Source organism: Palaemon carinicauda, chromosome 43 (assembly GCF_036898095.1).
Source record: "Palaemon carinicauda isolate YSFRI2023 chromosome 43, ASM3689809v2, whole genome shotgun sequence".
Taxonomy (NCBI): domain Eukaryota; kingdom Metazoa; phylum Arthropoda; class Malacostraca; order Decapoda; family Palaemonidae; genus Palaemon; species Palaemon carinicauda.
Genome location: NC_090767.1, coordinates 43,567,666 through 43,585,036, shown reverse-complemented (window position 1 = coordinate 43,585,036; position 17,371 = coordinate 43,567,666).

Genomic DNA, 17,371 nt, shown 5'->3' with positions numbered 1-17,371 from the left:
GAAGGGCTTGCCATTTAAGATCCTTCTCCTTATGGATAACGCTGGTGGACACGCAACTGATCTGTCGCATGAGGGCATTCAGGTTGAGTTCCTGCCACTCAACACTTCATTAATTCAACCGATGGACCAGGGGGTTATCAGGGCGTTCAAGGCCCTCTACACGAAGAATAACTTGGCGGACCTCGTTGCATGTGTGGATGCTGCCCAAGAAGATGAAGATGAAAATTTTAATTTGAATCCGTACTGGCGGAAGTACACAATAGCCACGTGCCTGCAGAACATCCAGAAGGCACTGCAAGAAATTAAACCTGCTACTGTCAATGCAAGCTGGAAGAAGTTGTGGACCCAGATTGTTTACGATGACGAGGGATTTACACCGTCTGAGATTCAACACTCTGCAATACGCAAATCTGTGCACTTGGCTGCGATAATTGGAGGCGATGGGTTTGGCGATATGACGACTGAAGACGTCGACGAGTTGTTGGGACTGCCATTCCCAGCTGCTAACTGACACAGAACTAGAAGACCTGACGAAATCGGCCAGTGAAGAAGACAGTGAAACGCAGGAAGAGACCCAAGAAAATGTCGAAGAAACGGGCTTAACATTAGAACGGCTTGCCAAGTTCTGCAACCATGTGAAGGAGGTGAAAGAAATGTCGCAAGAGTGACACGAGGATATGGTTCGGTCTATGCAATTCTGCAACAAGATCGATGACATCATGACTCCCTACAGGATGCTCTTCGAGCGAAAAAAGAAGCACCGGCAGCAACTTCCGATCACAATGTTATTCCAGCCTCGCAAAAAAGAGCCAGTTCCTCCTGCAACTACGCCTTCGGAAGAAATTGAAGAAGTGTCCAAGAAAGAAGTTGAAGAGGTGTCCCAGGAAAAGACACCTCCGTCAGAAGAGACGTAAAATACTATCATTGGCTGCACAGTAGAAGACATCATCAGCTTCATCATCATCATTTCTACTGTGCAGAAAATTCCTCGCCATCATCATTCGAGCTTTTCTTCAACTTTTTTCGTGGTGATTACAGTAACAATCTTTATTTTTTTTTATTAATGTTTTACTTTAATATTCTAACATTTTAATATTTGTGCCTGTTTTAGTTTAGTATGCATTAAGTTAAAGGGAAGGTTTTAAAAGTCTGAATATACGTGTTATAACCTATCATATTTTTTTGTTTAAAATCTACTTTTACGTACGTAAAACTCTCTCTCTCTCTCTCTCTCTCTCTCTCTCTCTCTCTCTCTCTCTCTCTCTCTCTCTCTCTCTCTCTCTCTCGATTTTTAATTCAGATAAATCTTCATATTTCTTTGAAAACTATCAAATAATTCTGTATATCCTTATTCGATGTTTGATTATTGGAATAGTAACGCATTGGAAGGAAGTCACTTGATTTGCCTCTAGCCTTCCGCCAGAAATATGACATCACACTTTTTTTTAAATTTATGGTAAGTTGTACTAATCTCATAACTAATGATACAGACCACTAAAACACTTGATATTACTCGGTGTTTCGATGAGGAGAATGCTGTAATAAGATTACTCGGTAACAATGAAAGGAAATCATTCAGTTTGTCAGCGCGCTTCGGCCAGATACATAACGTCACAAGACACGTGACTTAATTGCTACAAAAAAAATGACTTGCAAAATATGTAAATTCATTTTTTTCCTGGCAAGAAATGAAAAGAAAGTACTAACTTACCGAGCAAAAGTATTTCATTTTCATAATGAAAAAAAGAAATGTATCATTTTCAAAAAAATATTTGTCCTATTAGTATACTTTCCTTAGATAAACATCAATCTATTATCAGATTAAATAAAACTAGCGTACAGTCAAATTTACGCTACGTAGTATTCATGACAACCGATACAGACCCACAAAATACTTTGTATCGTTACTTAATATTTCCATGATGGGAATACTAATGTTAATCGTTAGCCTATTGGAAGGAAATCACTGTATTGCCCAGTTTCTTTCCACCAGTGATGTGACGTCACCAGCCATATAATATGAACTCGACAGATATCAAAGCTTTTCTTAATGTATTTTTTACTGAAAATTGATACTGTATTTTAACGATAAAAGAAAATGATAATTCAGTTTATTTTTTATACAAGAAAATAGATTATTTTCAAGGAAATATTCGTCCTATCTCCAAAAGACTTCTGACAGAGAGAGAGAGAGAGAGAGAGAGAGAGAGAGAGAGAGAGAGAGAGAGAGAGAGAGAAGAGAGAGAGAGAGAGAGAGAGAGAGAGAGAGAGAGAGAGAGAGAGAGAGAGAGAGAGAAAGAGAGAGAGAGCTGTATTATTACAGTATTATTATTATTATTATCATTATTATTGTTGTTGTTATTAAAATTATTATTGTTAGTTATTATTATTATTATTATTATTATTATTATTATTATTACTATTATCATTATTTATTATTATTATTATTATTATTATTATCATCATTACTGTATACGTAGGGTACCTTGTACTTTGAATTGGTAACCTACGTAGCATATAAGACGGATTGTGATTGGTTTAAGCGCTGATAGATGACGAATCAGAACCCAAGTTTTGTAATCTAGCCTGTGATTGGTGTTTTGACCGCTTCTCCAACACGCAGTATCTTTTCGCGGTCACTTTGTCTCCTGCCGTATCGCTGTGTAGATGTTGTTCAGTTATTGTGAACTTTAATCTGTGCTGTGCGTGACTGTTTTAAGTTGAACTTTTTGTTGAACTTTCTGTTAAACCCTACTGTACAATGGCTCCCAAGTGTTCTGCTTCTACTAAGGCTGGTAGTGAGCCTAAACGCCACCGAAAGATGATGACGATTGCTGAGAAGGTGACGCTTCTCGATATGTTAAAAGACGGTAGAAGTTACGAGGCCGCAGCCCGCCATTTTGGAGTGAACGAATCCACAGTTCGCTATATCAAGAAGGACGAGGAGAACATTAGAAAGACGGCTACCATTACCATTAGCAGATCAGCGAAGAGAGTCTTTACCACGCGTAATAAAACGATCGTAAGTATGGAAGGTGCTTTAGCAGTCTGGATTGCCGACTGCCAGAAGAACATAGCCTTGGATACGAACACCATCCAAACCAAGGCTTTGAGCTTGTATGAGAATTTTGCGGCAAAGGAACCTCAAGACGACGATGGCGACCATGCTGAAGAATATGATGATGTAGATGAACCTCAACCAGGGACATCCACTGATTCCCAGCATCAGAAACGTTTTTCCGCCAGCAAAAAATGGTTCGCGAAGTTTCAGAAACGCTTCGCCCGGAAAAGCGTTTCCCTGCATGGCGAGGCTGCTTCCGCTGACACTGCCGCTCCTGAAACTTACGTGAACGAGACGTTCAAGAATATTATCGCCAAAGGTGGATACAAGCCGGAACAAGTCTTTAATATGGATGAGACCGGCTTGTTTTGGAAGAGAATGCCGTCGCGAACTTTCCTGTTCAAAGATGAAGCCAAAGCCTCTGGCTTTAAAGCATTCAAGGATCGCGTTACCCTCGTGATGTGTGGCAATGCTGCTGGATTTTTGCTAAAGCCGGGGCTTATTTACAAGTCAAAAAATCCTCGCGCTTTGAAAAAAAAAAATAGAATCTCCTTCCCGTGTACTGGATACATAATCCAAAAGCATGGATTACGAAGATGCTGACCTCCAACTGGTTCCACCAATGTTTCATCCCGCAAGTCAGTCAATATCTCTTAGAGAAGGGCTTGCCATTTAAGATCCTTCTCCTTATGGATAACGCTGGTGGACACGCAACTGACCTGTCGCGTGAGGGCGTTCAGGTTGAGTTCCTGCCACCCAACACCACGTCATTAATTCAACCGATGGACCAGGGGGTTATCAGGGCGTTCAAGGCCCTCTACACGAAGAATAACTTGGCGGACCTCGTTGCGTGTGGATGCTGCCCAAGAAGATGAAGATGAAGATTTTAATTTGAACGCGTACTGGCGGAAGTACACTATAGCCACGTGCCTGCAGAACATTCAGAAGGCACTGCAAGAAATGAAACCTGCAACCGTTAATGCGAGCTGGAAGAAGTTGTGGCCCCAGATTGTTTACGACGCCGAGGGATTTACTCCGTCGGAAATCCAACACTCTGCAATACGCAAATCTGTGCACTTGACTGCGATAATTGGAGGTGATGGATTTGGCGACATGACGACTGAAGACGTCGACGAGTTGTTGGATTGCCATTCCCAGCCGCTAACTGACGCAGACCTAGAAGACCTTACGAAATCGGCCAGTGAAGAGAGCGAAACACAGGAAGAGACCCAAGAAAATGTCGAAGAAACGGGCTTAACATTAGAACGGCTTGCCAAGGTCTGCAACCATATAAAGGAGGTGAAAGAAATGTTGCAAGAGTGGGACGAGGATATAGTTCGTTCTATGCAATTCTGCAACAAAATCGATGAAGACATGACTCCTACTGGATGCTCTTAGAGCAAAAAAGAAGCACCGGCAGCAACTTACGATCACAATGTTCTTCCAGCCTCGCAAAAAAAGAGCCAGTTCCTCCTGCTAATACGCCTTCGGAAGAAATTGAAGAAGTTTCCCAGGAAGAAGTTGAAGAGGTGTCCCAGGAAAAGACACCTCCGTCTGAAGAGATGTAAAATACTACCATTGGCTGCACAGTAGAAGACATCAACAGCTTCATCATCATCATTTCTACTGTGCAGCAAATTCATCGCCATCATCATTCAAGTTTTTCTTCAACTTCTTTTGTGGTGAGTACAGTAACAATCTTTATTTTTTACTTTAATATTCCAACATTTTAATATTTGTGCCTGTTTTAGTTTAGTATGCATTAAGTTAGAGGGAAGGTTTTAAAAGTCTGAAGAGTATACATGTTGTAACCTATCATATTTTTTTTTGTTTAAAATGATATTTTCATTATAATATAAATTTTTGAATATACTCAACCGGTGAATATATAAATAGGTGACGTCTCCGACGGCCCGACAGATTCCAAAAAACTCGCGAACGATCGCCATGAAGGTTGCGGGTGTGCCCACCAGCGCCGACTATCGGCCAGATACCGCATATACTTCTCAACCACTCCAGTTCTTCTCAACCACTCCAGTTCTTCTCAGTCCGCAGGGTCTCTATTGGGGAGGAAGGGAGGGCCTTAAATATTATATATTCACTGGGTAAGTATATTCAAAAATTCATTTTATGATGAAAATATCATTTTTAAACATTAAACTTAGCCGGTGAATATATAAATAGCTGATTCACACCCATGGTGGTGGGTAGAGACCAGTATTATAACAATAAAGGCGTATATGCTCAAGAGTTTTTGACAAATATTTCATAAAAACAAACTTAAGTACAGGTACCTGGTAAGGAAGCTGACTCTGATGATTACTCTGCCTCATTAGTCCGCTTTCCTCACGAAGCCCAGCCATCCTCTCAGGATGCTGAAAGACTCCCAGGAGCTGTTACATCCAGGGCGAACACCCCTATAACAGGACCTCATCAATACCCTTAATCTGGGCGCTCTCAAGAAACAACATTTTGACCACCCGCCAAATCAAAAAGATTGCGAAAGACTTCTTAGTCTCCCGTACAACCCAAAATAAGATTAAAAATTTCAAGAGTAGATTAAAAGGATATTGGGATTAAGGGAATGTAGTGGTAGAGCCTTCACCCACTACTGCACTCGCTGCTACGAATGGTCCCAGTGTGTAGCAGTCCTCATAAAGAGTCTGGACATCTTTCAAGTAATATGAAGCGAATACCGACTTGCTTCTCCAAAAGGTCGCGTCCATAATACTTTTAATGGATCTATTTTGCTTAAACGCTACTGAAGTTGCTATCGCTCTGACTTCATGAGCCTTGACTTTAAGTAAATTACGATCCTTCTCACTTAAATGAGAGTGTGCCTCCCGAATCAAAAGTCTAATAAAATAAGACCACGCATTCTTAGACATGGGCAAAGAGGGCTTTTTAACGGAGCACCATAAAGCCTCTGAACAACCTCGTAGCGGTTTAGCTCTGGATAAATAAAATTTAAGAGCTCTAACGGGGCACAGCACTCTTTCAACTTCATTCCCCACAATCTCAGAAAGACTGGGATTTCAAATGATTTAGGCCAAGGACGAGACGGAAGTTCATTCTTGGGCAAAAAACCAAGTTGAAGGCGCATACTGCTTTATTAGTGGAGAAGCTGATGTTCTTGCTAAAAGCATGTATCTCACTAACCCTTTTAGCCGAAGCCAAGCTCACCAAAAAAAAAGTGTCTTGAGGGTAAGATCCTTCAGGGAGGCTGAATTTAATGGTTCAAACCTGTCTGACATAAGGAACTGTAGGACACGTCCAAGTGCCAAGCAGGAGTCGAAATATGACGCTCCTTGGAAGTCTCGAAAGACTTAAGCAGGTCTTGGAGATCTTTGTTATTAGAAAAATCCAAACCCCTATGCCTGAAAACAGAAGCTAACATGCTTCTGTAGCCTTTAATGGTGGATGCAGAGAGGGAGCGACCGTTTCTCAGATAAAGCAGAAAATCCGCTATCTGCGCTACAGAGGCACTTGGATGAGGAAATAGAGGACGACTTGCACCAGTCTCTAAATACCTCCCATTTCGACTGATAGATCCTGATGGTAGAGGATCTTCTAGCCCTTGCGATCGCTTTAGCTGCATCCTTCGAAAACCCTCGAGCTCAAGAGTGTCTTTCGATAGTCTGAAGGCAGTTAGACGAAGCGTGGGGAGGCTTTGATGAAATCTCTTTACGTGAGGCTGTCGCAAGAGATCCATCCGCAACGGCAGACTTCTTGGAACATCTACCAGCCATAGAAGTACCTCTGTGAACCACTCTCTCGCGGGCCAGAGGGGAGCAACCAACGTCAACCTGGTCCCTTCGTGAGAGGTGAACTTCTGCAGCACCTTGTTTAGGATCTTGAAAGGTGGAAAGGCATAAACGTCCAGGTGAGACCAGTCCAGCAGGAGAGCGTCTATGTGGGCTGCCTCTGGATCTGGAACTGGAAAGCAGTAAGTCGAGAGCCTCTTTGTCAGTGAAGTCGCAAAAAGATCTATGGTGGGTTGACCCCATGTCATCCATAGCTTCTCGCACACAGTCTTGTGCAACGTCCACTCCATGGAGATGACTTGTCCTCTTCTGCTGAGGCAGTCCGCCAAGACATTCATTTTTCCTTGTACAAATCTCGTCAAAAGAGAGATGTTACTTGCCTTAAATGGAGTTCCTTCTGATCCGTGGACCAAAGACCCGAGCATTCCAGACTGTCCAGTGGAGCTCCCTAACCCAAATCCGATGCATCTGAATACAACACATGGTTTGGGTTCTTGATCGCAAGAGAAAGACCTTCTCGAAGTCTGATGTTGCTGTCCCACCAAGTCAGACATGTCTAGACTGAGTTGGAGATTGGGAAAGAGATACTCTCTAAGCCCTTCTCCTTGTTCAAATGGTTTAGGTGAAATTGGAGAGGGCAAAGGTCGAGTCTCCCCAGAGAGATAAACTACTCCAGCGATGAAAGAGTTCCCACTAGGCTCGTTCAAACTCTTACAGAGAAACTGTTTTTCTCTTGCAAGTGACGGACTTTTAACAGAGCTTGTTCCATTCTTGTGGGAGACGAAAAGGCCCGAAAAATCCGACACTATCTCCATTCCCAAATAAAGAATAGTCTGGGATGGGGTACTGTAAGTTACGACTTCTCTACGTTCACTATGAGACCTAGCTCCTTGGTTAGGTCTAATGTCCATTAGAGGCTCTCCAGACAGCGATTTAATGATGACGCCCTGATTAGCCAGTCGTCAAAATAAAGGGAGGCTCTGAATCCTCAAAAAAATGTAGAAAGCTTGCTACATTTTGCAAGGGCCTTGTAAAAACAAGAGGAGCAGGAATGAGGCCGAAGCACAGTGCTCGAAATTGGTACATTGCTTTCCCGTCCACAAACCTCAGATGTTGTTGAAAGTTTGGATGAATCGGGATGTGGAAGAATGCATCCTGAAGGTCGAGGGAGACCATCCAGTCGCCTTTCCTTACTGCTGCCAAGACAGATTTGGTAGTCTTCATCGTGAACTTTGTCTTGACAATGAACACATTTAGCGCACTTACATCTTAAGTACTCCTGCAGTGAACGTGGCTGCGAGATCATTGGAGCCATCCCTGATAACCTTGTTCATGCATGTCATAATTGTACAGCAATACATTGACAGCTGGAGAGACCACCTTACTTAAGGCTCCCAGGGACCAATCCAACAAATAAAAACTTCAAACGCTCGAAAAAAAAAAATCCTAACAGGAGATGGTCTAGCTATGAAGCAGACCATAAAATCTTGGAGCGTCTCATGGCTAGACGACGAGGAGAGTCCACTAGGCTTAAGAAGTCTCCCTGGGCAGAGGCAGGTACTCCCAAGCCGAGAACTTCTCCTGTGTCACACCAGACGCCCAAGCGAGAAGCTAATTAAGGAGGAGGAAAAGCAAAAGCAGACTTTCCTAAACTTCTCCTGGATTCCAACCAGTCTCCCAGTGATAGCATGGCCCTCTTGGATGAAAAAGAGAGAACTGACTTCGTAAATGTAGGAGTCGAAGAAAGTCATGGCAAGAGTAAACTCAGACGGCGGAGCAGCCGTTACAAAACGAGTAGGACAAAATTTCACTAAAGAAATTCATAATTATAAAACAAGGGATTGTTGGACCACCCTAGGTTACTCCTCTTCTGAAAGCCTCCCCAAAGGAACATTAGTTGAAAGGGGGTCATCAACTTCTTCAGAAGGCACATCATCTGATAAATCTAGAGTCTTGCAAGAAGGAGATTTATATTCAGAATGACGTGAAGGAAAAGCCTGACAGGCTACATCAACTTGTATATGAACAGAAGTTAAAGTTGGAAGGTCAATGTCACGTTGTGACTGCAGAGAATGTTATTCTCAGAAGAAACTGACGTTCAAACGTCCCATAGTAACAGCGGTGACTGCTGTTCGATGCTATATCGTGACTACGATGACTGACCCTTGACGTCACGTCATGTCTACGGTGTCTACCGCTCAACATCACGTCCTGTCTGCGGTGTCTGCCGCTCAACGTCACGCTGTGACTGCGATGGCTGACGTTCAAAGCGATCAAAGTTACATCGAGATATATGCACCGCATCTCGTCTAACAGCAAAGCTGTCACTAGGGATAACGTCAGCGTGGCGTAACAAAGCTCGTTTAGAAGGTTGAAGACCCGAATCACGTATCCCGGAACCGTGACGTACAAAAAGCAAAGGATCCTTTCGCACAGGAACAGGATCGAAAGCTTCTATTAAAGAAGAAAGCTTTAACAGCATATCTTGCAAAACACTTAACTTCGGATCAACCTGTGACTGCGGTGGCTGACGTTCAAACGTCACGTAGTAACAGCGGTGACTGCTGATCGATGCTATATCGTGACTACGGTGACTGACACTCGACGTCACGTTGTGTCTACGGTGTCTACCGCTCAACGTCACGTCGACTCTGTGGCAGAGACGTCTGTACATGAACGTCATCGCTATGAACGGGACTCTTATGATGACTACAGCTAGGACGTTGAACTTGTTCTGAAGGAACTAATAAACGTTTCAACCGTCTCGAAACCTTACGCCCAGGCTTTTAAAGAGACGAATCATCGGAAGACGAGGAGAAACTTCGTCTCTCCTGTCTCATGGCAAGGACGTGCTTGACGAGCAACGTCTGATACCTTTGAGGGAACGTCTGTGCGTTGGTTTACACTCCTCACTCCCTTAAGTCCTACGACATTCCTTCTCCCTGGTGCAGGGGAGCCTGAAAGAGGTCTCGGACTAGGCAAGCAAAAAGCACGAACAAACGAACCCTCCGCAACACAGAACATGTGTTTTGCACTTACTTCACTGATATCGCATTTTTTAATAATTTCATATTAGACATGAATAAAACTGATTTCTACCTGAAGCACGCAATTCTCCCTTAAATCAAAAGGTTAGAATTGCGAAATGAGTCGTATAATGTAAGCACATTAGTACAAAATGAAACGCATGCAAAAATCAATAAACATATACATATATATAGAATAAAATGGAATTATATAAAGTTAAAAAGATCAGTGACTGGGGATGAGACTAAACACTAGTTCACTAAGGACTACGTTTTCAATCTCTCACCGTACAGTGCCTTGGGGTGAAAATAAAAACTAAAACGTTTTATCCTGTCTCCCCGTACAGAGACTTGGGACGAGAGTAAAAAACTGAATCGAGAACAATGTTACTTGCTCCCAAACTCCTTGTACAGAGACTTGGGACGAGAATAAAGATCAAATCGTTCTCTCTCTCTCTCTCTCTCTCTCTCTCTCTCTCTCTCTCTCTCTTTCTTGTCACTCACAAGAGAATGGCCCACTAACTCTTCGTCAATAACAGGTTATTTAACTAAAGGAAAAAAATGAAAGGACTAAGAAATTGAAAATTAATATGTTCCTTTAAATTAGTATCTAAAAAACTTCAGTTTGAAAGAAGAATGAACAAAACGTCAAAATCGATTTACTCTTTCTGCAAAGTGAAACCGTGATTCTCTCTTTCTCTATCGTAACGATAGAGCGCAAACTGCGTAGCATAAATAAACCAAACGTTAGTTCATCTTTGAAAAACCGCACGAAGACTATTCAAAGAATAAATTTCTTAAAATATTTTCTAAAAATATTCATCTCATCACTCTTACTGAGCAACTGTTTTATCTAAACAAAAAAAAAAGTTGAATAGGCTCAACGTTGTTTAACTTCGTTTTCCAAGTCAGGACTGCCTACAAAGAATAGGTAAAGGCCGCATATAAACAAAAACATAAAATTTATCTCGATGTTTAGTATAAATGGAAAGCTAATCGAAGAGGCCTAATAAAGGCGGGTGAGATATAAAATATATAGAGGTAAATCTATAAATATCAACAATAATTTATAAAGTGATAAAATAATTACTAAAAGCCTTTAACACACTTCCGTACACTGAGGGAAGGGTCGGCCATCTTTTCTCTATGGAAAAACCAGGGCGAAATTAAAAAAGCAAGGGCAAAAAACTTTTCCTCTCCTTTCAAAAGCATTTCTTTTGAAGATAGTATTGAATAATCCAACACGGCGAAAGCAATAAAACCAAAACCAAGTACTTCACCAATTCGGTAGAAAACTCGAGGTCTAGAGTGAGCGGAACCAATGTTGTCGGTGACACCGACAGAGAAGAATGATGAATGAATGATTTAAAGTTTTCAGGCATCCTGACATCTAAGGTCATTGACGCCGGTAACATTTAATTTATGTATACAAAAATAAAAGATAAAATAGAATAAAAAATAAAAGACTATTCAATTAAAATCATAAAAGTTGAATGTCATAAAAGTTAAATATTTTTCAGAAGACCTGCTTCTGAAATAAATCTAAAAATGCCACTTGCATGGTAGGACACATCATTTCCAAGAATCTTGGCAAGGATGAACCAGCCACCCTCACCTCGAGCCTCAAACAAATATCTATTCCGCAAGTTGTTATAATTGGGGCATTCGGTCAACAAATGCCTTACTGTTAGAGGTACTACACAGTCGTCACAATACGGTTGATGTTGGCCCTTCAGCAGAAACTCGTGTGTCAACCGAGTGTGACCAATACGGAGACGACAAAGAGACGTCTCCCATTTTCGGGGCATCATATTATACCTCCAAGGAGATATGTCATTTGTTATCTCTCGCATTTTATTGCCATCTTGACTATCCCATTGCTGTTGCCATTTATTGCAAACCAATTTCTTGATGTCAGGTAAGAAATCACCACAGGGAATAGGATACCTTCTTGGCAGCAACTCTGATGCAGCCTCCTTAGCCAGTGAATCTGCCTTCTCATTCCCAGACACACCTACATGTGCTGGAACCCAACAAAATTGAACTGTTATACCTCTCCGTCCAATAATGAAAAGCCATTCTAAAATCTTTAAAACTAGAGGGTTATTAGAATTAAAAACTTCCATAGCTTGAAGGACACTCCTTGCATCACTAAAAATTGTAAAATTACCCTCCTTCTCCAACGCTATTTTCTCAATAGCGGTTAATATGCCATACAGTTCGGCAGTAAATATAGAAGCGGTCAGAGGAAGTGCACCTCTACAATTAAAACCATTACTATGTACTCCAAATCCAACGCCAGCATCAGATTTGGAGCCATCAGTATAGATAAAAGTTGATCCTCTATGTTCTCTAACATGTTCATTAAAAAGAGACCTGGCTTCTAGGTCTGACATATTCTTCTTACCTCCAATAAAATATTTACAAAAAGATATCTCTGGTAACTTCCATGGAGGCGTTGGTGATACCTTGAATGGAAGTACCTTATTTCTAATTATATCCAGACTATTTAATAATCGTTTCACCCGAAAGCCATAAGGTTGAGGAGATTTTGGGTGCAACTCAAAGTATGATGCGTGTCTTACAAGGCTTGCAGTCTGAAAGGCGAGAGAGTTAGGGAGTCTTTGCAATCTAAACCAATAACGAAGAATGGAAGACATTCGGTAAAGGTCTAGAGGTAACTCTCCAGCATCAACAAGGAGACTTGGGATAGGCGAGGTTTTAAAAGCTCCCGTAGACAATCTAATACCTGCATGATGTATCGAGTCTAATATTTTTAACCGGCTTGGGGTTGCTGAAGAATATACCTCACAACCATAACTAATTTTGGAAAAATCAAGGCCTTGTATAATTTTAAAATAGTATTGCGGTCTGCCCCCCACGATGTATGGGACAATACTTTTAAGATATTCAGAGCTTCAACACATTTAGCTTTTAATGCTTTTAAGTGAGAAACCCATGTCAGCCTACAATCAAATATCAAACCTAAAAATTTAGCTTCTCCTGCACATGGTATCCGTTGACCTTTAATGTATATATCCGGGTCTGGATGTACTCCCCGGATACGACAAAAATGGACAACGGTAGTTTTACTTGTCGAGAACTTAAATCCATTCATGTCAGCCCACTGGATAATTTTGTCAATAGAGAGTTGGATTTTTCTCTCAACCATTGCCATTCTGGTGCCAGCAAATGATATTGAGAGATCATCCACAAATAATGTTGAGAGAACATCCTGGGGAATGGCTGAGGATATCCCATTAATTGCTAGTGCAAAAAGGGTTACACTCAGCACACTACCCTGAGGAACTCCTTCTTCCTGGCACTTACTCTCAGATAGTGTTTCCCCAACTCTCACTTGAAAAACTCTACGTGAAAGAAATGCCTGAATAAATAGTGGCAGCTCTCCTCTCAATCCCAATTCATGAATGGTTTTCAGTATACCATATCTCCATGTGGTATCATATGCCTTTTCAAGGTCAAAAAATACTGTAACATGGTGCTGTTTGGAAGCAAAGGCTTCACAAATAGAAGACTCTAGTCGTATCAACACATCAGTCGTTGAGTGCATTTTTCGGAATCCACATTGAATCGTTGATAAAATACCTTTCTTTTCAAGGTACCACATCAGCCTTGCATTGACCATCTTCTCCATGATTTTACATAAACAAGATGTCAATGCAATAGGACGATAGTTTGCTGCTAAAAACTTGTCTTTACCGGGTTTTAAAAACGCTAAAATAATGGCTAGTTCCCAAACACTTGGGTAACTATGATCATGCCATATTCTATTAATAATACTTAAAATAAATAGCTTTGTATTAAAATGTACATGTTTAATCATTGCATATGGAATTCCATCGGGTCCAGGGGCTATATCATTGCAATGAGCAAGTGCGGAATCAAATTCTCTTTCAGTGAAAGGAGAATTATACGACTCTTCCCTTCTTGTTGCAAAATTTAAAATTTTCTTTTCTTCAACGCTCCTATACTGGTGACCAGGGGCTCCTTCACACTTGCTGGATACATTTGAAAAATGATTAGCCAGGGCATTGCTAACTTCCTTTGCTTCAGTTACATACTGGCCATTCACCTTCAACACTGGTGGTGGGTTGGGGGTGAATTTGCCAGCTATCTTTTTTACTTTCCTCCACACAGAAGATGGTGGTGTTCTACTGTTAATGGAGGAAACAAAAGACATCCATGACTGGCGCCTTGCTTCTTTCATGGCACGACGGAACTGTGCTCTACATTTCTTGTACATAATTAAATTCTCATCAGTTCTGCGTCTACGCAATCGTGTTAAAGATCTTCTTGTGGCTCTGTGCAGGGCAGTTAGTTCTGAAGACCACCACGGGACTGGTCGTCGTTTGAATAACCCTGTTGTTTTGGGAATTGAATTGACTCCTGCTGTATGGAGAGTTCCATTCAGTAAGTCTATGGCATCATCGATATTTTCAACTTGTCCTGCATCCCCCTCAATTTCGCTTAGCTCACGAAATTTATCCCAGTCCGCCTTGTCAAGATTCCATCGTGGCGATCCCTGTAAAGGTGGACCATTGTTGGTGTTTATAATGATTGGTGCGTGATCACTAGTATGCCAATCATCTAATGTTCTCCAATCGAAGTCGATTAGGCAATTAGAGCTTACGATTGCTAGGTCAATACATGACAAGGTACCTGTCTGGACATGAAAGTGTGTGGGCTCTCCTGTATTAAGGTGTCCCACATCTTCATTTTCCACAATTGATGATATGATATTTCCCCTCGTGTTTGCTAAAACATCACCCCACAAAGGATGTCTACCATTCAAATCTCCAAGTAAAAGAAAAGGTTGAGGGAGTTGTTGAATCACCTCCACTAAGTTGTCATACAAAATGTTATCATTTGGAGGCAAGTACAGAGAACAAATTGTATATTTTCGCCCTATATCGATCTGTACAACCACTGCCTGCAGAGGTGTACGAATAGACAGAGAAACTTGGGGAACATCTCGACGAACGTATATGAGACTTCCGCCATGGCTCCCCACTTGGTGATCATATGGTGTCCTATAACTAATATATTCGCGAGGACAAGGGGTATTATGATCAAGTTTGCTCTCCTGTAGACAAATAATTATGGGGGAATGCTCATGAATAAGGAACTTAAGTTCTTCATATTTGGCCCTTAAACCCTGACAATTCCATTGCAAAATGGAGGAAAAAACTATGGTTTATAATTTGGTAGACCCCTTGGATGGAGTCTTCCCATTAGCAGTTTTTGATCTAACACTATTTTTAGGTGGTTTTATTAAAGAAGGTCTTGATAGATTGGGTTTAGAATTTATGATTTTCTTTTTGTCTTTTTGATCTGATTGTTGAGGAGGTTGGTGGACCTCCACTTGAATTTCCGATTTACTTAAATTGACTTCCAGATCAGAAATATCAACAGACAAATCCTCATATTTATTTGACGTCGTAATTTTGATATTTCTTATGGAAGGGGGCGAGAGAGATGGAGGTCTCTCTCTTTTCCGATTAGTAGGTTTTGAGCTACCAGGTTTTTGCACCTTCCCCAATACAGGTGCACCTGGTAACTTGGTGTCAGGTGGCATCTCCATCAAATCAGGCAAGGACATGGCCTGGGAGAGGTTAGTACTATTGTTGGTAATGGGGGACGAAGGCTGTACAGAAATGGGCAATGACCCATTTTTAATACGCTGTGGCAAAGCCTCAGAAGGCAATACGATTACTTTGTCATGCAGTACTTTATCATCAGAGGTTGTATTTCTTTTCTTAGAATTACTGGCAGTGCTAGGTGGGGTTGCTGTCTCCTGTGGTAAATTTACCTTTGATTTTAAGGCCTTTGCATAGCTGGTTGATTTATTCAACATTCTTTTTGCATGTCCCACACTTATGTGTTCTAAACTTGATTTGTTTAGGGCAGCTTCCTCCAACTTATACAGTTCGCATCTCCTATCAGTTGATTTATGATTCAAATTGCAATTTGAACACCTGGCCTCAAGTGTACATTCTCCATGATAAGTTTTGGAGCAAATACCACACATTTTTCCATTTTTGCAAACTTTGGATGGGTGTCCAAATTTAAAACAATTAAAACATTGCAGGGGCTTTTGTTTGAAAGGCCGAACTTTAATCCTTTCATTTTCAATAAAAATATGGAAAGGTACATCAGCATCCTGGAAAGTAAGTATAATCATTGAAGTTCCAGGAACCTTATGCACTTTCCATACATTTAATGGACACATAGAAAGTATCTCCTCCTCTGTAAATTCGTATAGGTCCTTATTAAAGACCACTCCCCTTCCATAACTAAAATTTAGATGAGGTTTCATTTCCAATGTAATTTCATCACTGCCTGTCTGTAAGTTGGACAGTATTGCAGACTGAGTCGAAGATTTGGCATGGATGAGATAACTGTTCTTCCCAAAACGAGATATATCTCCAGGTGCTATGGTTCCTACTTTTTTTTTGATAAACTTACATATTTTAAAATAATTCCCTATTATCCCTTTAGGTTCAGCTAAGAGCCACATTGGTGGTTTGGGTTTTCTCTGTGAAGGCATGGGTACATTTCTATCTTTTTCAAACCAATCAGCAGGTTTGTACACATCCAATTCCTTTGGGACCTTATCACAAAGAGCTCCCATGATGTTCAATTCGTTAATTTTGATACTACTAATATTACTTATGGCATTAAACGCTTCATCATGACTTTCAAAAGATATCCAAGAGTCCCATTTTTCATCTCCAAGTCGCATCCTTATTTCCTTTATCAATCCATAGCACTCAAATGCTCTATATATATCATCATAATTTGTCTCTAATGGGATTTGGGAAACATGAAGGAATCGTAGTTTCCCTGTGTTACCCAAATTGCTAGATTTTTTAACATCAGTAGAGTGGTCCTTTTTAGTTCGAAGGTCGTCAACAGAGTTTTCCTTAATTACAGTAGCAGAAGTCAACAGTGCCGGGGGGGAGTCAGCAAATCCAGGGGATGGGGAGTCAGTATTTGAAGGGTCCATATTTAAGGGTGGGATTTTCAGGTTTTTTGTTGTTTTGTTGGGGTACCTGCTTGAGAATTATAAGAAAGTATCATACGTTGGGAAGGAAATTTACATTCTCCACTATCGGCACAATGAGAGTATATTTCCCCGATGGTCCACTCCATACCCTACCCGAAGGATAGCATCAAAACAGATATAGAGGCACAGGTGTAAGCTAAACCCGCCTGTTAGGACTGAGACCAAAGTAATATGGAATCATCCTCCCCATATCTGTAATGATGGGCTTCCGGCCAAAAGCCAAGAGTCCCACCTCAAGGATTGGATCCCCCTGGATTCCGATGACCCAACCCTTGAGAGTAGTTCCGCCAAAAAGGTCCAAACCATCTTTGGGATGGCTGAGATCATCCAATACTCTCATATATAGCTTTGAATGCGAATACCTCCCAACCGTGATCCCTTCCCCCATTCATCTAAGCAGGCAGTAATAACGAATGTGGAAATATCCACGCCA